The sequence below is a fragment of the Podarcis bocagei genome, assembly GCF_964188305.1.
Source record: "Podarcis bocagei genome assembly, chromosome: W".
NCBI lineage: Eukaryota > Metazoa > Chordata > Lepidosauria > Squamata > Lacertidae > Podarcis > Podarcis bocagei.
In genome coordinates this window covers 7,098,685-7,117,788 of record NC_138131.1, presented here as the reverse complement: position 1 = coordinate 7,117,788, position 19,104 = coordinate 7,098,685, and the positions used below count along the sequence as shown (strand labels likewise).

General features: G+C 42.7%; 1 pseudogene across 1 annotated transcript in view; it reads left to right on the top strand.

Annotated features, from left to right (window-relative positions):
- The first annotated feature begins 589 nt into the window (after window positions 1-589).
- LOC308578046 overlaps window positions 590-19,104 on the top strand; it is a 30,696-nt pseudogene continuing 12,181 nt past the window's right edge. The window contains exons 1-3 of the transcript XR_014013525.1: window positions 590-727; window positions 14,688-14,767; window positions 16,441-16,636. The product of XR_014013525.1 is annotated as an uncharacterized misc_RNA (transcript). The remainder of the gene's footprint in view (window positions 728-14,687; window positions 14,768-16,440; window positions 16,637-19,104) is intronic.

Below are 19,104 nucleotides of genomic sequence, written 5' to 3'. Positions count from 1 at the left end.
GCCAATCTCCGATTCCCACCACCCTTCTGAGTAATACCCCTCCCCACCTTCTCTATATATAGAAGGATCTGGCAACTTCTGTTTCAGTGTATCTGAAGAAGTGTGCATGCACACGAAAGCTTATACCAAGAACTAACTTAGTTGGTCTTTAAGGTGCTACAGGAAGGAATTTTTTTATTTTATCATCTATCTAATCTATCTATGCAAGGAATATCAACTGTACGAGAAATGGTACCAACTAATGGTACTAACAGGACACCGGAGGCCCATTGCAGCTGAAAAAATGCCTCCAGTTTTAATATAAAAAAGAATGGGAAACGTTTATTGCATATTGACAAAAGCAGTGCACACAGGTTAATACATTAGCAGGATTATTTTTTTAAAAAAAACCCACCTGTAATGGTTAAATTTAAAGTAGAATCATAGAATCATACAGCTGGAATAGACCACAAGGGCCATCGAGTCCAACCCTCTGCCAAGCAGGAAACACCATCAGAGCACTCCTGACATATGGTTGTCAAGCCTCTGCTAACTGGGACTTTTCTCTTGCTTTTCTTTTGTGCAAATACCCCCTTCCCCCTGTACCTACCTACCTCTCGACCCTCCCAAGGCCTGCTACCTGAAAGCCATCGAGACCCAACCCAACTTTGCTGTGGCATGGAGTAACCTCGGCTGTGTGTTCAATGCGCAAGGGGAAATCTGGCTGGCGATTCATCACTTTGAGAAGGTAACTGTTACAGAGTTTCTGGGCTCTAGATGGGAAGGCCTGGAAAAATAATGATAATGATAACAATCCAATATAAGCCCCATTAATTGGGCTAGTAGCGTTCTCTCTTCTTCTGTTAAATAATGTTTTATTAATTTTTCATTAATCACAATCCAATAGAAGCCCCATTAATTGGGTTAGTAGCGTTCTCTCTTCTTCTTTTAAAGAATTTATTATTTTCATTCATAGCAATCTGATTTAAGCCCTATTAATTGGGCAAGTGGCATTCTCTTTGTAAATTATTTTTTCATTAATTTTTTCATTAATAACAATCCCATATGAGCCCCATTAATTGGGCTAGTGGCATTCTCTTTTTAAATTATTTTTTATTAATTTTTTCATTAATAACAATCAAATATAAGCCACATTAATTGGGCTAGTAGCATTCTCTCTTCTTTAAAATATTTTTTTATCATTTCTTTCATGAATAACCTGATCTAAGCCCCATTAATTGGGCAAGTAGCATTCTCTTTTGAAATATTTTTTTACTAATTTTTTTCATTCATAACAATCCAATTTAAGCCCCATTGGGCTAGTTGCATTCTTGCTGCCGTCGTTGCAGACATAAGAAGTCTTATACCTAGTGAGAAGGCTTCTGGCTTTTTTGACAAATGTATTTTCAAACATTTTCTTTAAACTCATCATATATTATTTCCCAGAAAGCCTTGACCAATGTCACATAATAACAGATGCATATTAGTATATCGCTGCTTCGCAAGATGTTGCAGGGCTGAATGAAGTGGTTTGTAATAACACTGTCAAAATTGGATGCAATTTTTAAATATATACAGTGGTACCTCGTTTTACATAGACTTCAGGTTATACACTCCGCTAACCCAGAAATCGTGCTTCAGGTTAAGAACTTTGCTTCAGGATGAGAACAGAAATCGTGCTCTGGCGGCTCAATGGCAGCAGGAGGCCCCATTAGCTAAAGTTCAGGTTAAGAACAATTTCAGGTTAGCAAAGAAGGAAAACTACCCAAGACTTTCTTTTCAATGACGAAAAACTGTAATCTAATTGATGTTTGGAGACTTAGACCAGTGTTTCCCAACCACTGTTCCGCGGCACACTAGTGTGCCGCGAGATGTTGCCTGGTGTGCCGCGAGATGTTGCCTGGAGGGAGGCGGGCGAGTCGGGCGGCGAGAGGCGGGGCGGCGGCGGCGAGGAGAGGCCGCCCAGCGCGGGGCTCTCGCCGTCTGCCTGCCTGGCTGCCTGCGAGCTCGGCGGGCAGCGCCTCCGTCCGCAGCGCCCGCCTCGCGGCTCTCATTCCCTGCCCCTGCCAAAGCTCACCCAGCCAAGCCGCGCTCTCCTTCCTGCCTCGCTTTGCTGCCTCCTCCCCCCCCACCCCCAAAGCTTGGAGGTTCCCCGGCAAGGGGGAGGGAAAAAAATTGAAACTTACACTTTTGTGCGTCCCTCCCGGCGTGACGCTGCGCGCTGACGTCACGGGGCTGTAATGGTGGTGTGCCTCGAGATTTTTTTCATCAAACAAGTGTGCCTTTGCCCAAAAAAGGTTGGGAAACACTGACTTAGACATCCACTGGAGAAACAGTTTACATTTTATTCGGAACCAAATCAGTCAATGTCAAGAATAGATCAAATTTGGGTCTCGAATGAACTAACTCCAAGAATTCGGCAAATTGAAATTCAGCCAAGAGTAATTTCAGACCACAGTCCAATAAAATTGGAAATTAAAGGTTATGAAGAAAGATCATTTAGATGGAGAATTAACGATTACCTCTTGGGTGATCAAAAAATCATACAAGAGGCGCAAAAGAAGTTGATGGAATATTTTATGGACAATGCCAATAAGTCAGGTAAATGGCTCGCGTGGCAAATTAAGAAAAGAAAGGAACAAAACATAATCAACAAAATTATTGTGGATGGAGAAGAGATTGAGAACCCGAAAGGCATTAGAAAAGGATTCTTGGACTTTTATAATCATTTGTACAGCAACAGAGAAAAGAACAATTTGAAGAGAATAGAAAAAAAGGTGCAAAAGATCCCGACAGAAAAGAAAGACAGACTGAATGCCCCAATTGAGAATGAGGAAATAATAGAGGTCATAAAAGAATTGAAAAAAGGAAAGGCTCCAGGACCAGATGGATTTACAGCCAGTTATTACAAAGAATTGAGGCACACCCTGACGGTACCACTGAAAGAAGTTATGAATAATATTTTGAAGGAAAAAGATATTCTGGAAACTTGGAAAGAAGCCTTCATCATACTTATTCCCAAGCAAGATTCTGATTTAACACACGATCTCATTGTTAAACACAGACTATAAGATTTTTGCTGGAATATTAGCAAAAAGATTAAAAAAGGTATTGAGAGAATTTATTCACGATGATCAAGCAGGGTTTCTTCCAGGCAGGCAGATGAAACATAATGTGAGAAATATAATAAATGTTTTGGAATATCTGTCTGCTAGGAATGAGAAACAAGCTATACTAATGTTTGTAGATGCGGAGAAGGCATTTGATAATACAGTGGTGCCTCGCAAGACGAAATTAATTCATTCCGCAAGTTTTTTCTTCTTGCGAGTTTTTCGTCTTGCGAAGCACCGTTTCCCATAGGAATGCATTGAAAATCAATTAATGCGTTCCTATGGAAACCGCTTTCAAGGCTGGCGGTGCGGAGAAGGGCTTTTCTCCCCACCGCAAGCCTTCAGGACAGATACGGGAACAGAGGGGAAGGGGCGCAGCGCTTCTCCTCTGTTCCCGGGGCTTGCGGTGGGAGGAGGGTTTTTCCTCCCCACCGCCAACATTCAGAACAGCATTCTGAATGTTGGCGGTGGGAAGGAAAACCCTCCTCCCACCGCAAGTCTTCAGGACAGCCACCCGAAGGCTGGCGCGGGGAGAAGGTCTCTCTGCCCCACCGCCAGCCTTCGGAGAGCCTTCCGAAGCCTGGCGGCGGGAGGAGGTCTCTCCGCCCCACCGCCAGGCTTCGGAGCAGCCTTCCGAAGGCTGGCGGTGGGGCGGAGAGACCTCCTCCCGCCGCCAGGCTTCGGAGCAGCCTTCTGAAGGCTGGCGGTGGGGCGGAGAGACCTCCTCCCGCCGCCAGGCTTCGGAGCATCCTTCTGAAGCCTGGCGGCGGGAGGAGGTTTCTCCACCCCACCGCCAGGCTTCAGAGCAGCCTTCCAAAGGCTGGCGGTGGGAGGAGGTCTCCACACCACCGCCAGCCTTCGGAGGAGGTCCGAGGACAGTGGGGAAGACGCGCTGCGCTTCCCCGCTGTCCCGGAGATTTCCCTATGGGCTTTCGTCTTGCGAAGGAAGCCCATAGGGAAATTCGTTTTGCGAAGCGCCTCCAAAACGGAAAACCCTTTCGTCTAGCGGGTTTTCCGTCTTGCGAGGCATTCGTCTTGCGAGGCACCACTGTATATCATGGGAATTTGTGTTAAAAAATTTAGAATTTATGGAGGTGGGGAACGATTTCTATAATGGAATAAGGGCGATTTATACAGAGCAAAGAGCTAAATTGATTGTGAATAATGTAATAACAGAAGAAGTGAAGATATGGAAGGGTATAAGACAGGGTTGTCCTCTCTCGCCACTGTTATTCATAATGGTTCTGGAAGTCCTCTTGAGTGCAATTAGACGAAATGAATTAATAAAAGGGGTGACAGTAGGTCAAAACGAATATAAAGTTAAAGCCTTTGCTGATGACCTGGTAATAACGATAGAAGATCCTTTAAAGAGTTTAAATGTGGAGATGGAATTTGGCAAGGTGGCCGGGTTTATATTAAATGTGGGAACCAGTTGACGGAAACCAGCCGTCATTTTGGGGTGCAAGGCAAAGAAAAAACACACACAAAGGCAAATGTCTCCATGGACGGAGGGCAAAAAAGCTCCTTCCTCTCTCTCCTCCGATTTTATTATCCTTTGTTCTCTCCAGCCGCATGGCAGCATTCCAATGTCTCACGTTACCTCATCCGGTCAAGCTTTAACCCACCCACAAACCATATAGGGTTACAGTGCCCAGAGGGGGGAACCTAACTCCTTATAGGGTCAATACATTCTAATACATTGTAAGCTCAGAGTGCTGGTCACCGAGGTCAGCAAGGCACCAGGTGGCACTACAAGCCTTTTCCATGACTTCCTGGCTCCCACATGCCCTCTTTCTTTATTTATTTAATCAGAGTCATATATGTCAGTACCAATACGGTTATATCGAGCGCGATAGGCGACTCTTGTGAGACCGGAAGCGGGCCGCGGACTGGAGAACCATGCAGTACATACAGAAATTAAAGAAGGAATACATTGTATACAGCAACACAAAATAATGCAAATAACTACTATAATGATCACTAAAATCAATAAATGTCGAAGCCAACTTCCATCCGGAAGCCAAGAATATAACCATGCCCATGGATCAACGGAAGGAGGGGGGGCAAACGGATTGTGGGCTACCATGGTTTCCATATGGTCGATTGTCGCAGATATGCTGACATTATTATCAGGAATAAACATGCAACAGTGAGAATGAACAAGCGCACAAACTCCTCCTTTTGAAGCTAAAATCACATTCAAAGTATAACGATTCTGTAAAACCACTTCTCTCATTGCAGACACCTCCTGGTTGAGTTCCTTCAAAGCTTTTATGGTATCATTGAATAATCCTTCAGTCCAATTTGCTAGCCGATGGAGGTCCCTATAGTTCATTGCTGCACCCACCGAGGGCAGCAAGGCCCGAGAGACCTGGGTACCGATATATTGATTTATGGGTGAATTTACCTCCCGACGATTTCGTAGTCTAAGAGAAGATGGTAACTTATCAACCTTATACAACAACGGAACCACGAGACCCAATGTACATGTGCCTGTGAGGTTTCGAGGAATGGCTTTGTATGCTTTTTCGCCACAAAGCAACCATAACTCTCTTTGGAGTAAATAGCTGATATTACTACTCTGTTGGGACCAATTAAAGGCTTCAGTAAATAAGGAACTGATATGAAATTGCTCATCTGTGGCATTTGCTAAGCCAGGGATAGAAGAATTCAGACTCCAATTTGCATGGTAGGTTTCTTTCCTAGTTTTTAGCCATGCACTGGTATCGCTTCTAAAGCACTGAGATTGGTCACTGTATGTTCCTGTAAGAGAACAAGAGCTATTAAACATGAATTTCAATGTATATTGACAGTTTGGATATATGCCCCATGATTCTTTCCCCTCTTTAATTTGAAAACAAATGGGGGCAGGCTCATGGAGGGTCAATTGTACTGGAGGCCAAAAAGTTTGCTTAGGGGATATAATATCAGTAAATTGAAAAGATCCATTGACAGGCACGCCATGAAGCATTATGCCTGAATGACTGGCAAAGGGCGGCATGTGCATACATAACCAACATTTAGAAGCATGCAATAAACTGGTAAACTTAATCATATCTTGTACAAAAATATTATTCCTCCATATCTTATGATAATTTTCTCCCCTAAAAGTCTTATTCAACAATGCTGTTCTTATAGTTCGAGAGTGGCTGAGCCGTGGATACTGCCAGCCAGAGTAGGATTCAGGCGACAGCTGCTTGCCAGCCGATAAGGTGAAATATGGTGGCTGCAACTGGATTGTGTCGTCTGCTTCTCATCCTTGTATAATGATGCAGCAAAAGATGGCAAGGCAAATGGTTAGGAAGGCACTTCTGTAGTTGAAGGGACTCGCCATGGCCGCACGCATCGAGCTGGAACCCACAAAGGCTTGTCCTCGACGTCCACTGCCGCGTACCCTCGTCCCCACGTGATCAGCGGAACAGGTCCATGCCACGCGGGATCAGGCAAGCGTCGGTACACCACCAAGGGGCGGGGGAGTGCCTCCTCCTTCCTAAAATGCAATTCCGCGGGAGTATGGGTCCTATTATGTGGATATATAAGATGGTTAAGTACAAAAAGAACTTGGTGAACAGCCGAAGGGATATCTGCCGTTGGTATGCTTCGGCCGCCAAGCTGTTTAAGCAATAGTGTTTTGAACGTCAGGTGTGCTCTTTCCACTATAGCTTGACCTGTGGAGTTAAAGGGTATGCCATGAGTTAATTTCACATTCCACAACATACAAAATTCCGAAAATGTTTTAGAAATATATGCTGGACCATTATCAGTTTTGATACGCGCAGGTTTACCCATGACTGAGAAACAGCGGATAGTGTGCTGAATGACATGCCGAGCTGTTTCCCCCCTCATGGGTGTAGCCCATATGAATCCAGAGTGGGTGTCCACCGTGAGGTGAACCTTGGAGAGTGGAGCCAACACAGGTGTGTGTGTGACATCCATCTGCCAACACGCCAATGCAGACGTGCCCCTAGGATTGACAGCATCAAAAGGAATGGTCAGCTGAGATTTAGAACAAGAAGCACATTGGGAAACTATATCCCTTGCTTGGGCCAAAGGAATAGAAAAATGCTTTGCCAATGCTTTCGCAGGAAGGTGAAAGGTGTTATGACCTAGTATAGGGTCAGAAAAGAGAGAAAAGGTAGAAATGTCCCTCAGAGCCACATCTGCTCTTGCATTGCCCTCTGCTAAATACCCTGGGTGTGATGTGTGGGAGCGAAGATGTGCAACATAATAAGATAACTCTCTGTGCTGAAGTAAGGCCTGCAGGCCAAGAAACAAGGAAAACAAGTCAGAATCCAAGGAAGGAGTTATATAAGATATTGGTAAACTAGCAAAAAGGCGATATACATACTGAGTATCCACAATAAGATTGAAAGGTTGAGTAGGAAAGGATTGAAAGGCAAGAATCACAGCTGCTAGCTCAGCTCACTGGGCAGAAGACTGTGGAGGGGTATATAAACATTTCCATTTTCCTCCCTCCTCCCATGTCACCACCCCCCTACTTCTTGTTCTATCCATGAAGAGGGTTAGTGCAGAGGGGAGAGGTGTGAGAGACAAGGGGGTAGCCAAACATAGGTGACCTGTGTCAGAAATGTCAAACGGTCATCCTTTGGAGGGTTAAAAATGATGACACCTATAAAATCAGCTAAAGCAATTTGCACGTGAACGTCCTTTGATAACAATGTCTGATGTGGATTCAATTACTGAATAAATGTTCTTCGGTGGGGTATGTGGTAGATGTAACCATTCTATAATGCAGATAGTCTTCTTCTTGTTCCGCCTGAGCATATAAAATTCCTGTTGGCAACGATGTAGCAAATACGGCCAGGTGCAGCTCGTGTGCAGCACCTCTAGGTGGCACATGTGGAAAGGTTTCAATGCTTCACCCACAAAATGTTGACAAAGTGTAGGGGAGTTCCGCATGCCTTGAGGACAATCCACTGATAACGTTGCGAATCGTGATATACTGGCAATGTAAAAGCAAACTGTTCCTTGTCTGCTGGAGCCAGTGGGATGAAGATGGTTCAATGTGGCCGAAAGTCAATTGTTCAGAGATAAGCTGTTCAGAAACAGGATGGTGCCATTGCTGCGGATTTTTCTTTTGGTGGAGGCCACCGTTCTACCCACACTGAGGTATCGGTGATCCTGGTTTGCCACGCTGGAAACGTTGTATCGGTGGCTACAGGCTGGTTTTCATTGAGCGCTGCTGCTAGCAGATGAATCTTGTGGGTGGCTGTATCACCAGACTGACAAATGCGAAGCATGGCTGCTGTGTCTGTGGCAGGATTGTGTATTATCGGTCTTAACGCAACCTTACAATCCTCTTTGGCATATTCAAAGGCCAATTGTTTGATAATTATTTGTTTGGCTTCAGGATTTTCAATTTGTCTACTCACTGCTGTAATCAGCCTGTCCATAAAGGAAGAATATGATTCTCTTGCCTCTTGCCTGATTGAACCCCACCTTGATTGAATACTGGTGGGTTCTGGGATTTTTCTCATTGCTTGTTGAGCAGCAAGAGCAGTATCCCTCAATAAAATCTGCAGCAGTGTGGCTTGTACTGAAGCCTGAGCAAAGGGCCCACGCCCCATCATAGCATCCATCACATCTGCGAGGGTAATATTAGGATTATTCCCTCTTGCTTGTTGCAGTAAGGCAGGAGCATAACCACGACAGGCGATTTCCCATTCATGAGCAAATAATACACCAGCTGATGGAGGTAAAACTGTACGTGCCAAAAGCTTGATGTCATCTGGAACCAACAGCTGGGCTAATGTGGCTTCCAAAAGAGCCTGTGTGAATGGTGCTTGCAGTCCATTTGTCCTGACTGACAATTGGAGCTCTTTCAAGATTTTAAAGTCAAAAGGTTGGTGCTGGGCTTGAGTTCCTGCTGGAGCACCAGCAGGGGGCACAATAACAGGGAATGCCATGGTATCCTGAGATAAGGAACAGGCAAGGGCTGCACGTTGAAAGGGGGTAGCTGGTTCTGCTGCTGAAAGAGCAGGGTCATTTCCAGCCAGACCACGATATTTTTGCAGGATTGGGTCCTCTAGTGAGGAACTATAATCTGGAGGCTTGGGTTCCGGAGCTGCTGGCAGGGCAAGGATTGGAACAAACTCTAACACAGCAGACTGGATTAAAGAAGCTGGAGGTTGTGATGGCAATGCAGCCAGGGAGATATTTTTTGGTGATAAAGAGCCCATAGCGTAATGAACCTTGCACCATGCATTTAAAATCCGAGTACTGATGCTGGGGAGCTCATGAAAATGTTCACCAATCTTGTCCCAAAGTTTCAGTTCCCAAGTCCCATTTGCAATTACACCCAAGTCCCAGGGAGAATGTTCATCAATGGCCAGAATGAGCTGTATCAAATCACCCTCGGGAACTTCCAGTTTGTTGGAGGAGAGGAGAAATTTTAAGTCTTTTAAAAATTTCTGTTGGGGAGTAGTCAAAGAGCTGCCCATTTTTCAAAAATCAATATAATAGAAGGGATCGAACTCACCGGGATCTTTTTTAAAGATGTAGAGCGCTTTGCAATCCTTGCCGGACGTAGTGAGTCGATGATAACCACTGCTTGGATCAAAAATCCTCTCAGTTTCTTTTAAAATCCTCTTAGTCTGCCTCAGACTGTTTGCTTCCAGTTGCTTCTTTTTTCCCTTTTAAAAACCTCAGCCGTATCCTTTTATTCTGCCTCAGAGAGGGCACCACTTGTGGGAACCAGTTGACGGAAACCAGCCGTCATTTTGGGGTGCAAGGCAAAGAAAAAACACACACAAAGGCAAATGTCTCCATGGACGGAGGGCAAAAAAGCTCCTTCCTCTCTCTCCTCCGATTTTATTATCCTTTGTTCTCTCCAGCCGCATGGCTGCATTCCAATGTCTCACGTTACCTCATCCGGTCAAGCTTTAACCCACCCACAAACCATATAGGGTTACAGTGCCCAGAGGGGGGAACCTAACTCCTTATAGGGTCAATACATTCTAATACATTGTAAGCTCAGAGTGCTGGTCACCGAGGTCAGCAAGGCACCAGGTGGCACTACAAGCCTTTTCCATGACTTCCTGGCTCCCACAATTAAATAAGAAAAAAACCAAAGTAATGATTAAGAATATGGACCAAAGTGCAATAGAAGTAATGCAACGAGAATCAGGGATTGAAGTGGCGAAGAAGGTAAAATATCTGGGAATATGGTTAACTCCAAGAAATATTGATTTATTTCAAAACAACTATATACCGGTGTGGAACAGAATCAAAAAAGTTTTGTAAGTTTGGGGAAGGATGAAACTTTCTTTTTGGGGTAGAATCTCAACGATCAAAATGAGTGTGCTTCCAAAGATGTTATTTTTGTTCCAAATGATTCCTATAATTAGGGGGACAACGACTTTCAAAGAGTGGCAAATTCAAGATATATCTGGCAGGGCAAAAAGCCAAGAATACAATGTAAGTTATTGACAGATGCAAAGGAAAGAGGAGGCTTTGCGCTGCCAGATTTGAAATTATATTATGAAGCGTCTTGTCTCTGCTGGTTAAGGGAATGGATAAAATTAAAAAACAATAAACTGTTAGAGTTAGAAGGATTTGATAATAGATTTGGATGGCACGTGTATTTGTGGTTGGAGAAGAAGAAAAGTCACAAGGGTTTTGAGAATCACATTTTCAGGAGCTCCATAATAGAAATATGGGATAGGTATAAAAATATATTAGAACCCAAAGTTCCACACTGGTTGTCTCCATTAGAGGTTATGAGTGTAAAGAAAATCAATATGAGAGGGAATTGGATCACTTACGGAGAGCTAATAATTAAAGAAGGGGGGAAATGGAAAATGAAGCCATATGAACAAGTAAAAGAACATGTGTTTGATTGGTTGCTGTCAGGGAACTGCCATCGGAGCATCAGGTGGTGGAGGGGCTCAGGGAGGAAGAAAGAGACTCAACAGCTGAAGCAGGAACCAGCAGGGGGAGGAGTGGATCTCTGAGGGAATGCGAGCAGGAGGGAGGGCTCAGAGACGCTTCCAGCGAGAACAGTGGGGAGGTATCTGAGTCTCCCATAGGGAGACCCACACCTCGCCGGAAACTGTCACGCCGTGAGTCCAGGAGACGCGTTTCCGTTAAGGAGCTTCTTTGCTGGAAGCGCTTCCGCAGACAGCCACTGTCAGACTCTACGAGTGACTAGAGCAGACATGTTTGAGGAGCTCTGTCACACACAGAGGTTTGTGGAGCCGCACAAACTCTGAGGGAGCACGATTTAACGCACAAGCAGCTAATCATCCCATTACAGTTGCATTATTTTCAGGTAAATGAAATGTTTAAAAAGGATTTAAAAGAGTGGATATACGGAAAAAGAATCGAAATTTCAAATAAAGATGATAAACAATGATTATAAGATATTGTCAAAAATGTATAAAATGTTGTTGGATTGGCAAACGATGGACGAGGAGGTAAAGTCGGTTATGATACATTGGGCCAGAGACTTTGGTTATAATATACAATTGGCTGACTGGGAAAAATATTATGAAAATGGAAAAAGGAAAATATTATGAAAATGGTATATAGATGGTACATAACACCGGTTAAGTTAGCAAAAATGTTCAAAACATGTAATAAGTGTTGGAAATGTAAAGAAAAAGAAGGATCTTTTTTCCATATGTGGTGGGAATGTAAGAAGGTAAAGGGTTTCTGGGAAATGATATATAATGAGTTGAAGAAGATGCTTAAATACACATTTGTAAGGAAACCAGAAGCCTTTTTGTTAGGAATAACTGGAAGAGAGATAAATAGAAAGGATTACAAACTTTTCCAATACGCAGTAACAGCGGCAAGAATATTAATGGCCCAAAAATGGAAACAAGAGGAGCTACCGACCCTTGAAGAGTGGAGAATGAAACTTATGGACTATGCAGAACTGGATAAACTGACTGGGAAGATTAGATATCAATGGGATCACAAGTTCATCGAGGACTCGGGAAAGTTTACAGATTATCGGAAAAGCATATGTGACGAACAGACAACGCTAGTGGGATTTAAAGAGGTTTTGTGAAAGTTAAAGATGTATTGTAAAAAAGAAATAGAACTGAAAGGATAATAATAATAATAATAATAATAATAATAAATTTTATTTATATCCCGCCCTCCCCAGCCAAAGCCGGGCTCAGGGCGGCTAACAACAATAAAATAATCAATCAAATAATCACACAATCTAAAAATATTTCATTATAAAAATTAATTAAATCAAATTGATGGCAACCAATTAAGTAGAATTATGTGCAGGTTGCCAGAGGAGGGAGTCAGGCTGCGCCCTGACCAAAGGCCTGGCGGAACAACTCTGTCTTGCAGGCCCTGCGGAAAGATGTCAGGTCCCGCAGGGCCCTAGTCTCTTTTGACAGAGCATTCCACCAGTTTGGAGCTGCAGCCGAGAAGGCCCTGGCTCTAGTTGAGGCCAGCCTAACCTCTCTTAAATGGCAATATAAATTTAGAGAATGCATAAAAATAGAAAATATGGATTGGTGGAAAAGCTTGTGGAAGTCCAAAAAGTTGAAATTTGTGAATACTGTTTGGGATGGCGAATTTGTAAATAGGAAAATTTAATAAAAATTATTATTATTATTTTAAAAAAGAACAATTTCAGGTTAAGAACAGACCTCCGGAACGAATTAAGTACTTAACCCAAGCTACCACTGTATAATATTTTTTTAGTTTTCACAAAAAACCAAATCATTAAATTAAATAATATTTTTTTAAAAAACAACTGTATACACAATCAATGTTAATCCCACATTATGGGATTATTTGACTTGCCTCCCCTGGTTCCTTTGTATTATCATCATTCATTATCATCACTGGAGAGCCAGTGTGGTGTAGTGGTTAAGAGCGGTAGACTCATAATCTGGGGAACCGGGTTCGCGTCTCCACTCCTCCACATGCAGCTGCTGGGTGACCTTGGGCCAGTCACACTTCTCTGACGTCTCTCAGCCCCACTCACCTCACAGAGTGTTTGTTGTGGGGGAGGAAGGGAAAGGAGAATGTTAGCCGCTTTGAGATTCCTTAAAGGGAGTGAAAGGCGGGATATCAAATCCAAACTCTTCTTCTTCTTCAATAAAATCATCATCACTAATTTAAGGTTATCAGATTTTTTTTCAATGAGTCCGGGGATACTTTTCAACTTAAATGTATTTTGTATGGGGACTGATTTGTAAATCTGGGGACTGTCCTTACTCCAGAGGAGGGCAACCAAAATGGTCAAAGGCCTGGAAACGATGCCTTATGAGGAACGGCTAAGGGAGCTGGGCATGTTTAGCCTGGAGAAGAGGAGGTTAAGGGGTGATATGATAGCCATGTTCAAATATAGAAAAGTATGTCACATAGAGGAGGGAGAAAGGTTGTTTTCTGCTGCTCCAGAGAAGCGGACACGGAGCAATGGATCCAAACTACAAGAAAGAAGATTCCACCTAAACATTAGGAAGAACTTCCTGACAGTAAGAGCTGTTTGACAGTGGAATTTGCTGCCAAGGAGTGTGGTGGAGTCTCCTACTTTGGAGGTCTTTAAGCAGAGGCTTGACAACCATATGTCAGGAGTGCTCTGATGGTGTTTCCTGCTTGGCAGGGGGTTGGACTCGATGGCCCTTGTGGTCTATTCCAGCTGTATGATTCTATGATTCTACTTTAAATTTAACCATTACAGGTGGGTTTTTTAAAAAAAATTAATCCTGCTAATGTATTAACCTGTGTGCACTGCTTTTGTCAATATGCAATAAACGTTTCCCATTCTTTTTTATATTAAAACTGGAGGCATTTTTTCAGCTGCAATGGGCCTCCGGTGTCCTGTTAGTACCATTAGTTGGTACCATTTCTCGTACAGTTGATATTCCTTGCATAGATAGATTAGATAGATGATAGATAGTTAGATTAGATTAGATTAGATAGATAGATTAGGTAGGTAGATTAGATAGATACATATATAAGAAAGGTTGGTAGATGGATAGATAGATTAGTTAGATTGATTGATTGAGTAGGTAGATAGATTCAGGCATGGCCAAACCTGGCCCTCCAGCTGTTTTGGGACTACAACTCACATTGTCCCTGACCACTGGTCCTGTTAGGTAGGGATGATGGGGGTTGGAGGGCCAAGTTGGGCCACACCTGGATTAGATGGTAGGTAGGTAGATAGATTTGATAGATAGGGTAGGTAGATAGATAGATAGATAGATAAGATAGGTAGGCAAGTAGATAGATAATAAGATAAAGTCGGTAGATTGATAAGGTAGGAAGGTAGGTAGGAGGCAGCCTAGGTCAAAGTTGACCCACTTATTTAAAAGTAACCATGCTGTTATACAGTGGTACCTCTGGATGCGAACGGGATCCGTTCCGGGGCCCCGTTCGCATCCTGAAGCGAACATGCTCGGGTCACAATTTGCTGCTTCCGTAGATGCGTGTGGCATCATTTTGAGTGTCTGCACGTGCGCAAGCTGCAGAACCCGGAAGTAACGCGCTCTGTTACTTCTAGGTCGCCACGGAGCACAACCCGAAAATGCTTAACCCGCAGCTACTTCAACCTGAGGTATGACTGTATTAGTAACAAAAATCTATTATCTTAAATATTTTCAGGCGGTGACCCTGGACCCCAACTTCCTGGATGCTTACATTAATCTGGGGAACGTCTTGAAGGAGGCGCGTATATTTGACAGGTAAGCAAATAGGCATAGAGCTTATATTCTCTTTTTTATATAAATGTTTTTTATTGGTTTTGCGTATAATCACATTACGTCTTATATTCTCAGTTTAGTGGTTGCACCCATACCCAAACTAACTCCCATTGTTGCCTAGAGGGTTGATTTTATTTAAAGCAAATTGATTTAAATCCCAAATCCATAAGACTTGATTTAAATCCCCCTTTTACCGGAAGGTTCAGCCTTGCTGGCATCCTCTTAATATTGACAATCGGAGGCAGGTTTCCTTTTTGGAATCCTAACTTCAGAGTCTTTTCTACAGTTATATCAAAATGATTTGGTTCTGCTATATACAGCCCGATTGTGACGAAATGATGGTGAGTTTTAATAAGTGAACACTTTTTATTTGAACAACTTTTCTGCTGCACTTGATTGGAAGGAGAAAAGAAACATTTCCTTCATAACAATTTAAGCAATTTATTTCACTAAAACAGTAACATGGTAGCATATGTATCCATGTTGCTTAACTGATGTGCTGAAACATTTTTTCCCCAAGAAAAACTTGGACTGAGTTTTCGCACACATGAAAAACTTAAAACAAATAATTCTTCCCCGAATTATTTATTTATTTATTTATTTCTACCCCGCTCTCACTGGCCAGGGCCGGGCTCAGGGCGGCTAACACCAAATATAAATTACAATAAAATAGAATAGAAAAAAACCCCAGTTAATTAAAATACAGCTTAAAATGCAGCCTCATCAAGACTACAAAGGGAGGAAACATCAGCTATTCACCCAAGCCAGCTATCCATGCTGGTGCTACATGGGCCAGCAAAAAAAGCCACGGGAAAATTTATATACCAAATCCCATATAGGGTGTCAGAGTGAGTCTAAGCATAGAGCGAGTTAAAATAATCAAGCCTGGAGGTGACTATCGCATGGATCACTGGCCAGATCAGGGCGAGAAAGGTAAGGAACCAATTCCTTAATACGGCGGAGGTGGAAAAATGCCACCTTTGCTGTGGCTGCAACCTGTGCCTCCATGGAAAGAGAGGCATCGAAGGTTACACCCAAGCTCTTGACAGAAGGCTCTGGCACTAATTGCGCCCCCACAAGAGATGGGAGTTGGCCCCCCAACCCCATGTTGTCCTGACCCAGCCAGAGGACCTCTGTCTTCGAAGGATTTAACTTCAACTGGCTCCCACGCAGCCACCCAGCCACGGCTTCCAAGCATCTGGTCAGTGTGTCTGGGGCCGAGTCCATTGACAGATAAAGTTGGGTGTCATCAGCATATTGACGACAACTCAGCCCTAAACTCCGGACAATCTGGGCAAGGGGGCGCATAAAGATATTGAAAAGCATCTGGGAAAGGATTGTGCCCTGCGGCACTCCACACAACAAGGAGTGCCGCAGCGACAACTCCCTCCCTAGCGCCACCCTCTGTCCCCGACCTGAGATAAAGGAGCACAGCCATTGTCTGACTGTGCCCTGAATCCCCACGTTGGCAAGGCGGTGGTCCAAAAGTTTGTGATCGACCATGTCGAAGGCCGCTAACAAATCTAAAAGAATCAGCAGTCCCAGCCCGCCTCGATCCTCTTAATCGTCCTCCCAAAGCATTTTATTTTTTAAAAAACAGATTTTTATCCACCCTGGTGACAATGAAACTGAACCAGTCCTTGATCTCATTTCAGAGCCGTTGCAGCCTACCTACGGGCCCTGAGCCTGAGTCCCAACCACGCTGTTGTCCACGGCAACCTGGCATGTGTGTATTACGAACAGGGGCTGATCGATCTGGCAATCGATACCTACAAGAGGGCCATTGAGCTCCAGCCCCACTTCCCTGACGCCTACTGCAACCTGGCCAACGCGCTGAAAGAGAAAGGCAGCGTAAGAAACTGGTCCCTTTTGCCTTGGGGTGGGGGGAACATCTATATAAAAGATGTTTTATAGATGGTACTTAACACCTGCCAAAATAGCTAAAATGTATAAAACAAAAAAACTGTGCTGGAGGTGCAGTAAAGAAGAAGGGACACTTATACATTTCTGGTGGGCCTGTGAAAAAAAAATACAGAAACTTTCCTATTAGGCAGTGGTGTCCAAACTTTTTTCAAAGAGGGCCAGATTTGATGAAGTGAAGGGCCATAAGGGCCGACCAAAGTTGTTTACTTTTTTTAAGGATTGAAGTTGTTGAGCTCTTTTCTTAGGGTTTAAATTGTTGAACTTTTTTTAGGATTGAAGTTGTTTAGCTTTTTCTTAGGCTTTTACCCCATGCTGAATTGGCCAGATTAACAGAGACAATTAGGGCACAACCCAGACAAGAATTCCAAAAGGAATGGGGAAAATGCAGAGAATACTTTACCAAACAGTGCCCCAAAATATACACTTGGACTTGTTTCAATTAATTTCTACAGGAGACTTTGTGGTTTAAGTCATAATTAGGAAAAATTGTAATAATCCCATACAAAAGAAATAGTATACAAGAGGTAAATAAGGCGGCCATTTAACAGAATAAAGTCTTTTATTTTTATGTTATGTTTTCTTTGTGTAAGGGGATAGGAGTTTTTGATAATTAGTCAATGGTGGTGGGTCTGTTTGTATGTATGAGTTGTTGTGGACTATGTTATAAATAAAATAAAAATTAAAAAAAGAAAATGAAACCGGTCCCTTTTGCTTTCTGTATGTCAGAGGGTTTGCTGAAAAAAGCCTTCCGGATGATGGTGACCTCGAAATTGGGCTCTTTGGGGGGGGATTTGGGGTACAGAACCTAGAAGAAGTCCTCTTTTATTTTTTCCTTTGTCATATCGTCACATACAACTTTGCTCATACCAAGCGTCGACTCCCCTCCCCCCTCCCCCGCTCCCACTCCCTGGCTTTCTTAAGCAGTCACGATCCTCTTAGCATTTCTATATCACCCTTTAAAAATTGTCCAGTAGCACCTGATGATGATGATAATAATAATAATAATAATAATAATAATAATAATAATAATAATAATAATAATAATAATAATAATAATAATAATAATAATAAAATTTATACCCCGCCTATCTGGCTGGGTTTCCCCAGCCACTCTTGGCGACAAAATATTAAAATACAATAGTCCTTCCCTAAACAGGGCTTGCTAAACTTGGCTTCTTCTTGGTATAATTTTTTGTATGCAGGTCCACTTCTTCAGATACAAAAGCTTCTACCAAGACCAAACTGAGTTGGTCTGCAATGTGCTACTGGACAATTTATATATTTTTTATATATTTCAACTGCGTTAGACCACCACAGCTGCCTACCTGAACATATATCGCCCTATTTACCTTCTTACTCTACTTAAAACAATTTACTTTAGCATTTGTAAATCACTTTCAAAAATTAGCCTCTGGTTTTTTTAATAACAGTATATTTAAAGATCTTTTTCAATTCTTTGTAAATCATATCCCAGTAGACTTTGACTTTAGTGCACATCCACCACCTATGGACGAAATTCCCTTCCTTCTCCTTGCATTTCTAGCGTGCCTTATCTTGAGTTATATATATTTTAGCAAGTTTAGTCGGCGTCAAATACCACCTATACGTCACCTTCATTAAATTTTTAATTAGTGCTGTACATTCAATAAATTGTTTTTGCCCATAATCTTTCCCACTTATCTAATTCAATGTTATGACCAAAATCTTGAGCCCATTTAATCATAACCGACTTAACTTCTTCATCCTTTGTATGCCATTCTTATACGTTTTTGGCAATGATTTTCTTTTACTATCTAGCAACTCTGTCTCTTAATTTTGATTTAGTATGACCAAAACCATTTCCCTTACTGTCTTCCTTAAATACATCTTGCAAAAGACGGTAAGTGTGCGGGAAAGAGAGTTTGAATTGGATTAGTCTGCTCTTGTATTTATGTTCCCCTAAACCAAGCATGTCCAAAGTCCACTTTGGGGGCCTTCCACCCATCTCTCCTAGATCTCAAAATGCATTGGTTTTGTCATATTTCCTGCTATCCTGCCAAAGAATTTAAATTTTCCCAATGTTCTTTTAGACCAGGCATGTCCAAAGTCCAGTTCAGGGGCCTAATCTGGCCCTCTGGTCGATTTAATCCGGCCCTCGTGGCGGTTTATTTACTAGGGCAAAACTTCCCCCAAAAAAGCTCAAGAACTTTAATCCTAAAAAAAGGTCAGCACCTCTGAGGTCAAATCCTTAAAAAAGGCTCAACAATTGTGGGGTTTTACTGTTAATATGCTTCTTCTTAATTGCATTTCACTATTAATATACTTCTTAATTGTATTTCAGTTCAACAATGACTTTGATAAAATACATCTTTTGTGACGTGCAGAAGGCTTGAGTTACCTATGAGGTGCAACAGTTA